This window comes from Carcharhinus amblyrhynchos, chromosome 2 (genome assembly GCF_965287045.1).
Source record: "Carcharhinus amblyrhynchos chromosome 2, sCarAmb.v2.hapA, whole genome shotgun sequence".
In the NCBI taxonomy this organism is placed as follows: Eukaryota; Metazoa; Chordata; class Chondrichthyes; order Carcharhiniformes; family Carcharhinidae; genus Carcharhinus; species Carcharhinus amblyrhynchos.
In genome coordinates this window covers 18,504,311-18,516,499 of record NC_137325.1, presented here as the reverse complement: position 1 = coordinate 18,516,499, position 12,189 = coordinate 18,504,311, and the positions used below count along the sequence as shown (strand labels likewise).

At 45.0% G+C, this 12,189-nt stretch overlaps 1 protein-coding gene across 1 annotated transcript in view; it reads left to right on the top strand.

Moving 5' to 3' along the window:
• The window catches only part of LOC145360329 (sodium/hydrogen exchanger 3-like), a 106,064-nt gene that overhangs the window by 33,692 nt on the left and 60,183 nt on the right, over positions 1–12,189 (top strand). The gene's annotated exons all lie outside the window — the stretch shown is intronic.

Here is a 12,189-nt window from a genome sequence, read left to right as displayed (position 1 = left end):
GACCAACTGACCTGTTACCCAAATATAGTCATGGCCAGTTGTCTGTCTATGTAACTGGATTGTGTCTGGACGCATTCCAATAATCACCACAGTCCCATTGACCAACTGATTAGGCCTAATGCTTTGTCTCCGTCCAGTTGTGTACCAGGGTGATTGGATGTTTTACTAATGGGATAGAAGACGGCTTCCATTCATATTCCTTCAAGATAATTATTGCGGGTGAGAGTTTGCAGATGGGTCGGTCTGGACCTTCATTGAAATAGGATGACTCGCAAACTCTTTAAAAATGGTGGGCGAATCCTAATCCTGGAATTCAACGTCATTCCTGGGCTGTTTGATTTATGGAAGTACCTCTAAAGGATTTGGTTCCTGTCAAAATCCCAAATGGGCTGGCTCCATTGCATAGATGGGCATGTCCTATTCCTCAGCAACTTTCACAGTCAGGGCAAGTTTGAAAAAAGTCGTAGCTTCCAGAGGGGTCTTTTTTAACTCAAAAGATGATTCTCGTGCCAAGCTCTGTCCTTTCACCCACCCCCTAATGGTTCTGATGCCTCCTATGCTGGGCTTTCCCTTCCTAATCGTATGGTCCCTCATACCTCCAAGTCCCCTCATATCTTCAATGCCAAGCTCTACACTTGCGCTCACCCCTATGGCCCCTGAAATATCAAGCTGTGGTACTTTCATGATCATTGACCCAGTATAATCTCCATGGAACCAATATTAATTACAATTCTCATAAGGTAAGCTTGGCTGAGAGCCTAGAGGTCCATTACACTTGTTGAAATACCTGTGCCCCATGGAAAACATTACTTGATTGACAGCTCTAGCTCTCTGATCTCTGCTGTCAATTTCACCATGTCTATTTATACAACACTCAGTGGTTCCAAGAGTTTGTTGTTTTGTTATTGATTCTTTAAAGGGTCCGCATGATTGACACTTTTGTTTGTTGCTTTCTAAATGAAATTATTTTTTAACATAGCGGAAGTTATGAATGAATTACTTTTTAGAGCTTTGCTTTACATTCTATTACCACTACAGAGTTCATTAGTTCGATATAGCATGTGGTGAGTTAGAGGGTAGGGATGTGCCATTGCTTGACAAACGGACAGGACGATTCATATGTGTGAGTCTAAGGACTGAACTTGGCATAGGGGACAAGAGGGGTTGTGGGGGAAATAGATGGAAGAGCAGATCTTGACATAGATGACATGAGGGGCCTTGGGGATGGGTGGAAGTTTAGAGCTTGGAATTGGAGGCATGAAGGGCCATATAGAATGGGGTGGGGGGGAGCATGAGGTGGCATAGATGGGGCATGAACCAAGTTTGGCGGGTGAGGAGTTTTGGCTGGAGGGTCTTTGTCTTGTCATTTTAATTGGGACAAAGTTCCACTACACTGAGCCAGGCCTTTTAAACAGCACTCCTCCACACCTGATGACCCCTGTGGCTGCCTTCAAATTTTCCCTGGGTCGCCTGTCCCAGCTGCAGCTTCATCCATCCCCACTCCTTCTGCTTGGCACGGGGATGAAAATCCAGGCCGTTGTCACCATTCCAATGGCATTAAAATGTTGTGCAAATGTTCGGCCATTTTTGATTGTGATTATCAAGTCAATGGAATGTGGCTTCAGCCTTCTTGAAAAATAAACTTAGTTGTTTCAAGCTTGTAAATTCATAAATCATTTTCTTATAAAGCATGTTTTCATAACAGTATTGAGATAAATGTTGAGGTTTTGCATTTAATTTTGAAGTACAAGTTAATTTAATGAGATTAAATGATAATATTAGGTCATACAGTTGGTATGAAAGCTCTAATGTTGCCATAAGGAAGAGAGCTTATCATACTCTAATCTTGCCCAAACTTTGAATGTAACCCTTTGGTGCATCCCAGTGCAGGAATCCCAAATCACAGCCCTGCCATGCAATTGAGGATTGGGAAGGGTAAAAGATTTAAAGTTTGTTTATTAGTGTCACAAGTAGGTTTACATTAACACTGCAATGAAGTTACTGTGAAAATCCCCCAGTTGCCACATTTTGGTGCCTGTTCCGGTTCACTAAAGGAGAATTTTAGCATGGCCAATGTGCCTAACCAGCACGTCTTTCGAACTGTGGGAGGAAACCAGAGCACCTGGAGGAAACTCACGCAGACATGGGGAGAATGTGCAGATTCTGCATATACAGTGACCCAGGCTGGGACTCAAACCTGAGTCGCTGGTGCTGTGATACAGCAGTGCTAACCACCCATTTATTCGAGTTGACCATGCTTGGAATATCACTGGTTAAATTGACATTTTTTTTCAATGGGTTTTTGAGTACACTTAGTCCAAGCATCCCGTGACTCCTATAAAGATTACTTTATTGCACAAAGAACATAAACATTGTGTGGCCAAGAAAGTAAATGAGCAGTGTTTGTAAAATTAAAAAAAGAGTTTAATCTTTAGTCTTTAAAGTTTATGGTACCACTGCAGAACATTAAACCAGTTTATGATTGCTTTTTCAATGATGCTTGTTTGCATACATAACAGGGACAATACATCGCATTAGGGTATGTTGCAACTGTGCACATGACTAGTTCCCTGCCCAAGGATCTAATCCTTTCTGGGTTAGAGGTTATTGTATTTGGGCTCTTGGTGAGTCCTGATGTGTTTCTGGTTAAGATGGGGAGGTCAGTCTTATCTTTTCACTTGGGGATGATAGGTCCTTCTTTGAACTGTCATATCCTGGTTCCCTATCTAACATATGGTGGTTGGATCAGGAAATTAAACACTTTTCCTACTTCTCTGCAACCACTTTCATCTAAAAGGACAAGGGCTGCAGATATATGGGAGCACCATCACCTGAAAGTTCTCCGCCAAGCTACTCACCATCCTGACTTGGAAATATATCGCTGTTCCTTCGCAGTCACTGGGTCAAGATCCTGGAATTCCCTCCCTAACGGCATTGTGGATCAACCCACAGCAGGTGGACTGCAATGTTTCAAGCTGGTAGCTCATCACCACCTTCTCAAGGGCAACTAGGCATGGGCAATAAATACTGGCCAGCCAGTGATGCCCATGTCCCATAAATGAATAAGAAAAACTCTTGATTCTTCACCTCTGATACTATAATCATGTGACATCTGGCACTAACCATCAAATTTTTTAATCGATTGTCTTGGCTTTGTGGTAGTTCTCTTGCCTTTGAGCAAGAAGATTACAGGTTCAAGTCCCACAACAGAGATTTCAGCCCATAATCTACTGCAGTATCGAAGGACTGCTACACAGCCAGTGATGTGCTTTTCTGAATAAAATGAAAAACCAAAGTACTCTCCAGCAATTCCATTGGGTATATGCCAAAAAAATTGAGCAGGGGCATTTTCCTTTCATCCTGGTCAACATTTATACCTCGTCAAACATCACCATCACAGTTTACATGCCAGTTAATGCAATAATGTTGGATTTTGTTGTGTGCATATTGGCTGCCATGTGTCCCTACATTACAGGATTCATAGAGATATACAGCATAGAAAAAGGCCCTTTGGCCCAACAGGTCCATGCCGACCAGGTTTCCTAAAATGAACTAGTCCCATTTGCCTGTATTTGGCCCATATCCTTCTAAATCTTTCCAGTCCATGTATCTGTCCAAATGTCCTTTAAATGTTGTAATTGTACCCATCTCTACCTCCTCTGGAAGCTCATTCCATATATGCACCACCCTCTGTGTGAAAAAACTGCCCCTCAGGTTTGTTTCAAATCTTTCCCCTCTCAACTTAAACCTATGACCTCTAGTATTTGACTCCCCTATCCTGGGGAAGAGACCTTGGCTATTCACCTTATCTATGTCCCTCTTGGATTTACAAACCTCTATAAGGTCACCCCTCATTCTCCTGTGCTCCAGGGAAAGAAAGTCCCAGCCTCTCCTTATAATTCAGACCTTCCATTCCCAGTAACATCCTTTTCGGAGGGACTACATTTGGCTCTAATGTGCTGAGATGACCTGAGGGCATAAGAAGTGCTATATAACTGCAAGTCTTCCTTTTTTTGCTTCAGATCTATTTTTAGTTTTGTGTCTGGCCTGTTTTTGGCTCTCTGGGTAGTTCCTGCAATGACTTGCAATGTTTCACTTCACTGCCTTCATTTCCTCTCTGTTCTCAGCAACCGGCGATTGAGACCATATGTTCTTATGACCAAATTGATGTAGTGGGAAAGGGAGAATGTGGTTTTCACTCTGGGTGTAACTTGAACTGTGAGGGTTTGACACTGCCTCAATTTTGAAGTCCTCATTCTTGTTTTCAAATCTCTCCATAGCCACACGTCCCCATCCTTGAGTCTGTAACCTGTTCCAGTCTGACAACACCACAAGATCTTTAACCCCCTTGATTCTGGCCAACATCGTGTCATCGAGTTTAATCAAACCATTATTCTTGGTTCTAAGGTCTGGAATTCCCTTGTTGAATTTCTTCAATTTTTTTTTCTGTTTGTAAGAGATTTCTTCAGAGAATACTCACTGACGTTAAAACTTTGGGTGGAATTTTCTCATCCCACATGCCACGGGAATTGTAGCAAGCTGGGGCGGACCATGCAAAGGTCTGTTGTCCTCGGGCAGGAATTTCTGGCATTGGGGTGAGCGCGGTTGGAAAATCCTGCCTAATGACTTTTGCAAAGGAAAACATCCCAAGGCACCTCCCTGGCGTGTTATTAATTAAATTTTGGGCGCCATCTTACCATCCCTTCATGCCCCACTGCCGCTGAAGCAAGGGCAGAGACTTTGGTGCCCAGATAAATATCCGTTCGCTGCAGCAGGACCAGAAAATCCTGCTGGCGTGAACAGCCGTAAAATTCCGCCCTTTGGCTCAGGGTCACAGAAGGAGAAACTTGGGTCAAAGTGGTGGGTTTTTAGGAGTGCCTCATAAAAGGGGCAGTATATAGAGAGTTGGAGATGTTTTGGGAAGAACTTCTAGAACATTGGCTGATATTTATATAACACTAATTTGGCGTAGTATAATGTTTTGACATGCTACACTGCAGCTTTTTTGGACAAAATTTGACATTAACCTGCTTAAAAAGACATCAGCAGCTTGGCCTTAATGGTAGGTTTTAAGGAGAGCCTTAGCAGAAGGGGGAGAGAGAGAGAGAGAGAGAGGTAGAAGATGAGAGAATTCCAGTGTGTAAGGTCTAGGCAAATGAAGGCATGGCTGCCAATTGCAGAGGTAAATGCGCAAGAGGCCAGAGTTGTAGAAGGCAGTGATCCCTGAGAATTGTAGGACTGGAGGAACTGACAAAGATAGGGAGGGATGAGGTCATGGAGAGGTTTATTTAAAGTTTATTTATTTGTGTCACAAGTAGGCTTACATTAACACGGCAATGAAGTTACAGTGAAAATCCCCTAGTTGACAAACTCTAGCGCCTGTTCGGGTACACTGAGGGAGAATTTAGCATGACCAATGCACCTTTATAGAATCCCTACAGTGCAGAAGGAGGCCATTCAGTCCATCAAGTCTGCACCAACACAATCCCACCCAGGCCCCATTCCCCCAGCCTACCCATTTACCCCACTAAACTCCTGACACTAGGGTCAATTTAACATGGCCAATCAACTTAACCTGCACATCTTTGGAGTGTGGGAGGAAACCGGAGCACCCGGTGGAAATCCACACGGACATGGGGAGAGCGTGCAGACTCCACACAAACAGTGACCCAAGCCAGGAATCGAACCTGGGTCCCTTGCTTTGTGAGGCAGCAGTGCTAGCCACTGTGCCACCTAACCACTATGTCTTTCGGACTGTGGAAGGAAACTGGAGCACCCGAAGGAAAACCATGCAAACATGGGGAGAATATGCAAACCCCACACAGACAGTCACTTGAGGCCACAATTGAATGCAATAAGAAGTCTCGCACAGAATTGAACTCAGGACCCTGGTGCTATAAGGCAGCAGTGCCAACCACTGTGCCACCCAGGGACACAAGGATAAGAATTTTAATATTGAGGCACTGCTGGTCCAGGGATCAATTGAGGTCAGTGAGTGCCAGATCATGTGTGTGTCAGATTTGGTGCAAGTTATGATGCAGGCAGTGGAGCATAAGATGCGATGCAGATTTGAGTGAGGGCTGGCAAACCTGACTAGAGTATCTCTGCTTAAAACTTGGACCAATTATGGTGTTCTTCAGTTGCATAATGTGTTCTATTTTGGTTACTGGGTTAAATACTTAATTGCAGACAAACCCAATGTCTTTCTTATCAAATACAATGTTTTTGACCTGTTTTAAGTTCTCGTTGATTTTTCATTGTACTACAATGTGATTTTTACTTTGTCCAGACATTTGTTAAGTAACTGGAATTGAGCAATAGAAACAGAAAGGGCGATATTCTGACCTTGCCGTGCCTGCTGCCGATTGCACTGATCCCAGAAAATAATGTGTGGGTCTAAATATCTGTTTTACACCCGTTTTGTCAGTTTGTAATCGTCCTGGCCCCTCTCTATTGGTGCGAACCAATTTGCATGAGATTGACTGGATATCAGTCTCATTAGCGAGTTCGGCCCATGATTGTTCCCGCCTCCTGGAATGTTCCCTACTCTCCGTGAAGCAGCCGTGCCAGCGCGATCACGACTGGCGAGGCCTGAGTGGAGATCATGAAGTGGGATGGGTGTGGGGAGTGGGGGAGGGGCGGGGGGGGGGGGATCTTGATGGGGGTGCTATGAAAGGGGAAGACCATAAAGGGGAGGGGTCTATTCAGGTGTGTCATGCTTGGATGGAGTATGATGGGAGTCATGATGGGGGACATGTCAGGGGTCCGGGTCCCTGGCACTGCGAGGCAGCAGTGCTAACCACTGTGCCATTGTGCTGCCTGAATTAGTTTTTCTCTGATTTGTTCCGGAATATCAGGGCAGTGGTAATCCTTTGCAATGACGTGGAATTCCAGATGCAGTCAGGATTCCTGAGCTGATTAAGTGAAAGAAACCTCTGTGATTCTAATTGTTCAAGTATTTTTTATATTACGGTTTGCAAATGCTTTTTCATGATTGTGTGCATTTTGTAGCTTGGTGTTGGTATCACTTACCTTGCGGAAGGTAGGGACCCCAAACTGGACCTTTCCTTGGGCCTTTTCAAGTCAAACTCCACTCTACAGAACATAGCAATATTGGGCTGGATTAACAGCTCCAAATGATACGTTCAGGCTAAGCTACCCACAGCCCAGGGTAAATGTCAGCTGTGAACCCACATTCATTTGGCTTATCCTGTTTTGCCCATGAGGAAGTCACACTGATGGTACTGCAGGAGACCAAGGAGGAAGAGTAAATGTGGATGCCTGGAACCCAAGTAAGTCTGGGATCATGCTGGGGCTTGGAGGAAACATTTTGAGCAGTGCATGAACGAAGTGTGAGTGCAGTGAGGGAACACTGGGAGATTTGAATCATCATATAGTATCCCTACAGTGCTAAATGAGGCTATCTGGCCTTTTGAGTCTGCACCGACACAACATCTTACCCAGGTCCTCCCCTCATCTCATCCGACAACCTTGAACACTTACTCCACTAATTCCCCTAACCTACACATCTTGGGATACTAAAGGAGAATTTGTCATGGTCAATCCACCTAATATCCACACTGTGGGAGGAACCCGGAGCACATGGAGAAAGCATGCGTTGACATGGGGAGAACATGCAAACTCCATGCAGACCAAAGTTTGGAATTGAACCCGGGTTGACTCGCTGGCCAGTAATCGAGCTGGCCAGCAAACTACAGGCTGACAGTTCGGAGACACTGCGCACATGCTGAGGTCTGGAACTGTCAGACTCCAGTGTGAATGGCCCTGTCCTCCGAACTTCACAATTGTGACCTTCGTAGAGTGTTGGAGATTCTAGTGTAAACACTAAAATAAAATTGTGCTTTACGCCAGTTTTCCAATAAATTGAGTACTTAGAGCTTTTTATGGGAGAATTGGCCCCTACATTACTACTATGTCACCACCTACCCCTCTGGGGGCATCTAGCTATTGCATAAAATTTGAACCTTAACTAGTTAAATTATGTGGTATGACAACATACAGCAACAGTGACATTTTTAAACTTGAGACTAACTAGTTGACTTAAACACAATAAAGATACCAAGACAGGAGATAACTTCAACACAATAAAGATACCAGGACATGAGATATATTGCAGTTGTATTATGTGGGAGCTGATGGACACACCATGTGGTTCATGGCAACCAAATCTGCAATAAGCATCTGTAGCTCAAAGAATTTTAGTTCTGGGTTGATGAGCTGTTGCTTCGAGCTTCTGACACTATAATGCATCAGGAAGGGGGAATCTTACATGGAATTTATTTTTCCCGAGAGACAGCCACATCCCTTCAGATTTGGTCTGTGGTTGGAGACAAGTGGCGCAACTACGTGTGAAGCGGGCATGGGGATCTAGAAGACAGCAATGGAGGAGTCTTAGCCTTTGCAATTGTCCAATAGTTTTGAAATTCTTGCAACTTGTATGAACCAAGCAGGGAAGATGAGCATATTGGCTGTGGTGCAGAGAGTAAAAAGGAATGTTATTTTATAGGGGACAGTATAGTTATGGGGATAGACACAGTTCTCTGCAGCTGAGAGTGTGAGTTCCAAGGCACCAGGACTGGAGAAAGACTGAACTGTGCTATAGGGACAGCCACTCACCCGATCAAAAGCTTGTCATACCAAATAAATCTGTTGGACTTGCCAAGACTATCCTCACACTTCTTGTCTTCAAACAACCGCACAACCTCAAACAGACCATTGTCCGCAGCAAACCACCCAGCCTTCAGGAGAACAGTGACCACGACATCACACAGCCCTGCCACAGCAGCCTCTGCAATATGTGCCAGATCATCGACACAGATGCTATCATCTCACATGAGAACACCATCCACCAGGTACATGGTACATACTCTGTGACTCGGCCAACATTATCTACCTGATACGCTGCAAAAAAGGATATCCTAAGGCGTGGTACATTGGCGAGACCTTGCAGATGCTACAACAGTAGATGAATGGACACCCCTCGACAATCACCAGGCAACAGTGTTCCCTTCCAGTTGGGGAACATTTCAGCAGTCAAGGACATTCAGCCTCTGATTTTCGGGTAAGTGTTCTCCAAGGCGGCCTCCATGACACACGGCAATGCAGAATCACTGAGCAGAAACTGATACCCAAGTTCCACACACATGAGGACGGCCTCAACCAGGATCTTGCATTCATGTCGCACTATCTGTAACCCCCACGACTTGACTGGGCTTGCAAAATCTCACTAACTGTCCTGGCTGGAGACAATACACATCTCTTTTAACCTGTGCTTGGCCCTCTCTCCACTCACATTGTCTGTACCTTTGAGACTTGATTACCTGTAAGGACTCGCATTCCAACCATTATCTTGTAAATTGAGTCTGTGTCTATATATGCCCTGTTTGTGAACCCAACTCTTCACTCGTCTGAAGAAGGAGCAACACTCTGAAAGTTCATGCTACCAAATAAACCTGTTGGACTTTAACCTGGGGTGTTGTGAGACTTCTTACTGTGCTTACCCCAATCCAATGCTGGCATCTCTACATCAGAACTTTAACCTGGTGTTGTGAGACTTCTTATTGGGACAGCATTCACCCTAACCATGCGGGGACCAGTGTGCCAGTGAATCGTCTAACTAGGGACATTTTTAAACTAAATATTGGGAGCCGCAAATGCTACAACCTTGTGTTGATGGATTTTAAAAGGCTGGTCTACTTCAGCACCACGTAGAAAAAACATAGGACTTACTATTAACGAGAAAGTGTTCCTAATCGTGATTTCTGATCAGCAGTGATTCTTGCCTCGAGGTGTTTCTCTCTAAAGAGCTGCTGTAATGCTGCTACTGCAAATAGAATTGCCATTTGTTGACCTGACACTATCAAAATGGAATGTATTGTAATTGTATTTTGAATGATGTTCCTTGCGCTTGGCTTGTTTCTTGACAAGATTAGTAACCCTAATGAGTTCTAACAGGTTTTTAAATGTTAAGAGTTCGATTTTATTTTCTAGATTGAAGCAAATTGGATATGCATCAGAAGTTGCATGCAGGAATAATATCTTATGAGCGGCACGGTGGCATAGTGGTTAGCACTGTTGTCTCACGGCCCCAGGGACTTGGATTCAGTTCCGGACTCAGGTCACTGTCTGCCTGGAGTTTGCTTGTTCTCCTCGTGTCTGCGTGGGTTTGCTCCAGGTGCTCTGGTTTCCTCCCACGGTCCAAAGATGTGTAGGCTAGATGGATTGGCCATGCTAAATTGTCCCTTAGTGTCCCAAGATGTGTAGGTAAAATGGATTAACTCTGGGAAATGTGTTGGGTTCTGGGGATTGGGCAGGGGAGAAGACCTGGGTAAAATTTTCTGTCAGAGAGATGGAGACTTGATCATAGAATCATAGAACCCTACGGTGCAGAAAGAGGCCCTTCGGCCCATCGAGTCTGCACTGAACACAATCCCATTGATGGGCTGAATGGCCTGATCTGTAGGGATTCTATGATTCTTCTAAACTGTTTAGTATTTCATTTCATCAGTCTGTAAGGCCCAAAAAGTGCATCTTGCCCCATTACCACTCATTTTGGCTTTATACCATGAAATGTTTTGTCATTTAATATCTCCAGCTTTTGCCGCTACCACAGATCTTCCTTTTTGTTCTTCTTTGTGCCCCCTTTTCCCATGTTCAAACTCTTTTACATTTCAAACTCTTTTCATTGAACCGTACTGAGACCCTTAAATGGGTAATTAAGAGATCCTTGAGTGTCTCTCCCATCGTTGCCAAGAGTTAACCAGTGATTGGAGAGGCCTGGCAGGTTTCCCTTTGTGGTCTGGTGGCAGGCAAGAGGGGTTTCTCTCTTTAAGAGGCCCCCTGGTGAGCTACCACCCACTCCCCTCCTCCTCACTGATACCCTTGCTTCCCCATTCCTTCCTCCCTCCCCTCTCTTCAGGGATCCAGTAACAACACCTGGTGAAGGCCCCAGTGTAATACTGGCAATGACCTCCGCTCCTACCTCGAATTGGCTCGAACCTTGCTGTGGAGGGACTTCCTGTTGCCGAGGCGAAGGAGGCCCACCTCCAGTCTATTAATGGCCAAACTGCAATTAAGTGGCTTTGGAGTAGCTGTTCTTTCTCTGGGTAGGCACCCGAGGTGGAGGCAGTAACCTGGTGCCCTCCTAAGTCCAATCTGTTACCTCTGATTCTTCCCCCACAGATGCTGCCTGTCCTGCTGAACCTTTCCAGCATTTTCTAATTTTACTTCAAAGTTCCAGGGTCTGCAATATTTTGCCTTTGTATGAATTTTTGAATGGAGTTGAGCATTAGTCTCTTTGTATTGCTTTTAAGACATTGCTTCATATTTAGCCGGGAACTCAGTCCCAGCAAAGTTGTCTAAGTCTGACAACATTAGAACATAACATAAGAAATAGGAGCAGGAGTAGGCCATCTAGCCCTTCGAGCCTGCCCCGCCATTCAATAAGATCATGGCTGATCTGTCGTGTCTCAGTTCCACATTCCCGCCCTCTCCCCATAACCCTTAATCCCCTCGCTTATCAAAAACCCATCAACCTGCGTCTTAAAAATATTTAGCGAGGCAGCCTCCACCACCTAAACGGGCAGAGAATTCCAGAGATTCACCACCCTTTGAGTGAAGAAGTTCCTCCTCAACTCCGTTCTAAACCGCCTCCCCTTTATCTTGAGGCTGTGCCCCTTAGTCCTTTCTGAGCGGGAGGAGTCTCTCCACCTCTATCCTACCCATCCCATTCATCATCTTATACGTCTCAATGAGATCTCCCCTCATTCTTCTAAACTCTAACGAGTACAAGCCTAGTTTATTCAGCCTCTCCTCATAGCTCAATCCCCTCAACTCTGGTATCAGCCTAGTAAACCTCCTCTGCACTCCCTCCAAGGCCAAAATATCCTTGCGTAAGTGCGGCGACCAAAACTGCACACAGTGCTCCAGCTGCGGCCTCACCAATGCCCTATACAGCTGCAGCAAGACCTCCCTACTTTTATATTCAATCCCCCTCACTATGAAGGCCAGCATCCCATTCGCCTTCCTGACCACCTGCTGCACCTGCAGGCTGGGTTTTTGCGACTCATGCACAAGGACCCCGAGGTCCCTCTGCACCGTCACCTGCTGCAGTTTTTCGCCACGTAAGTAATAGTCCTTCCTACCATTATTCCTACCAAAGTGGACCAC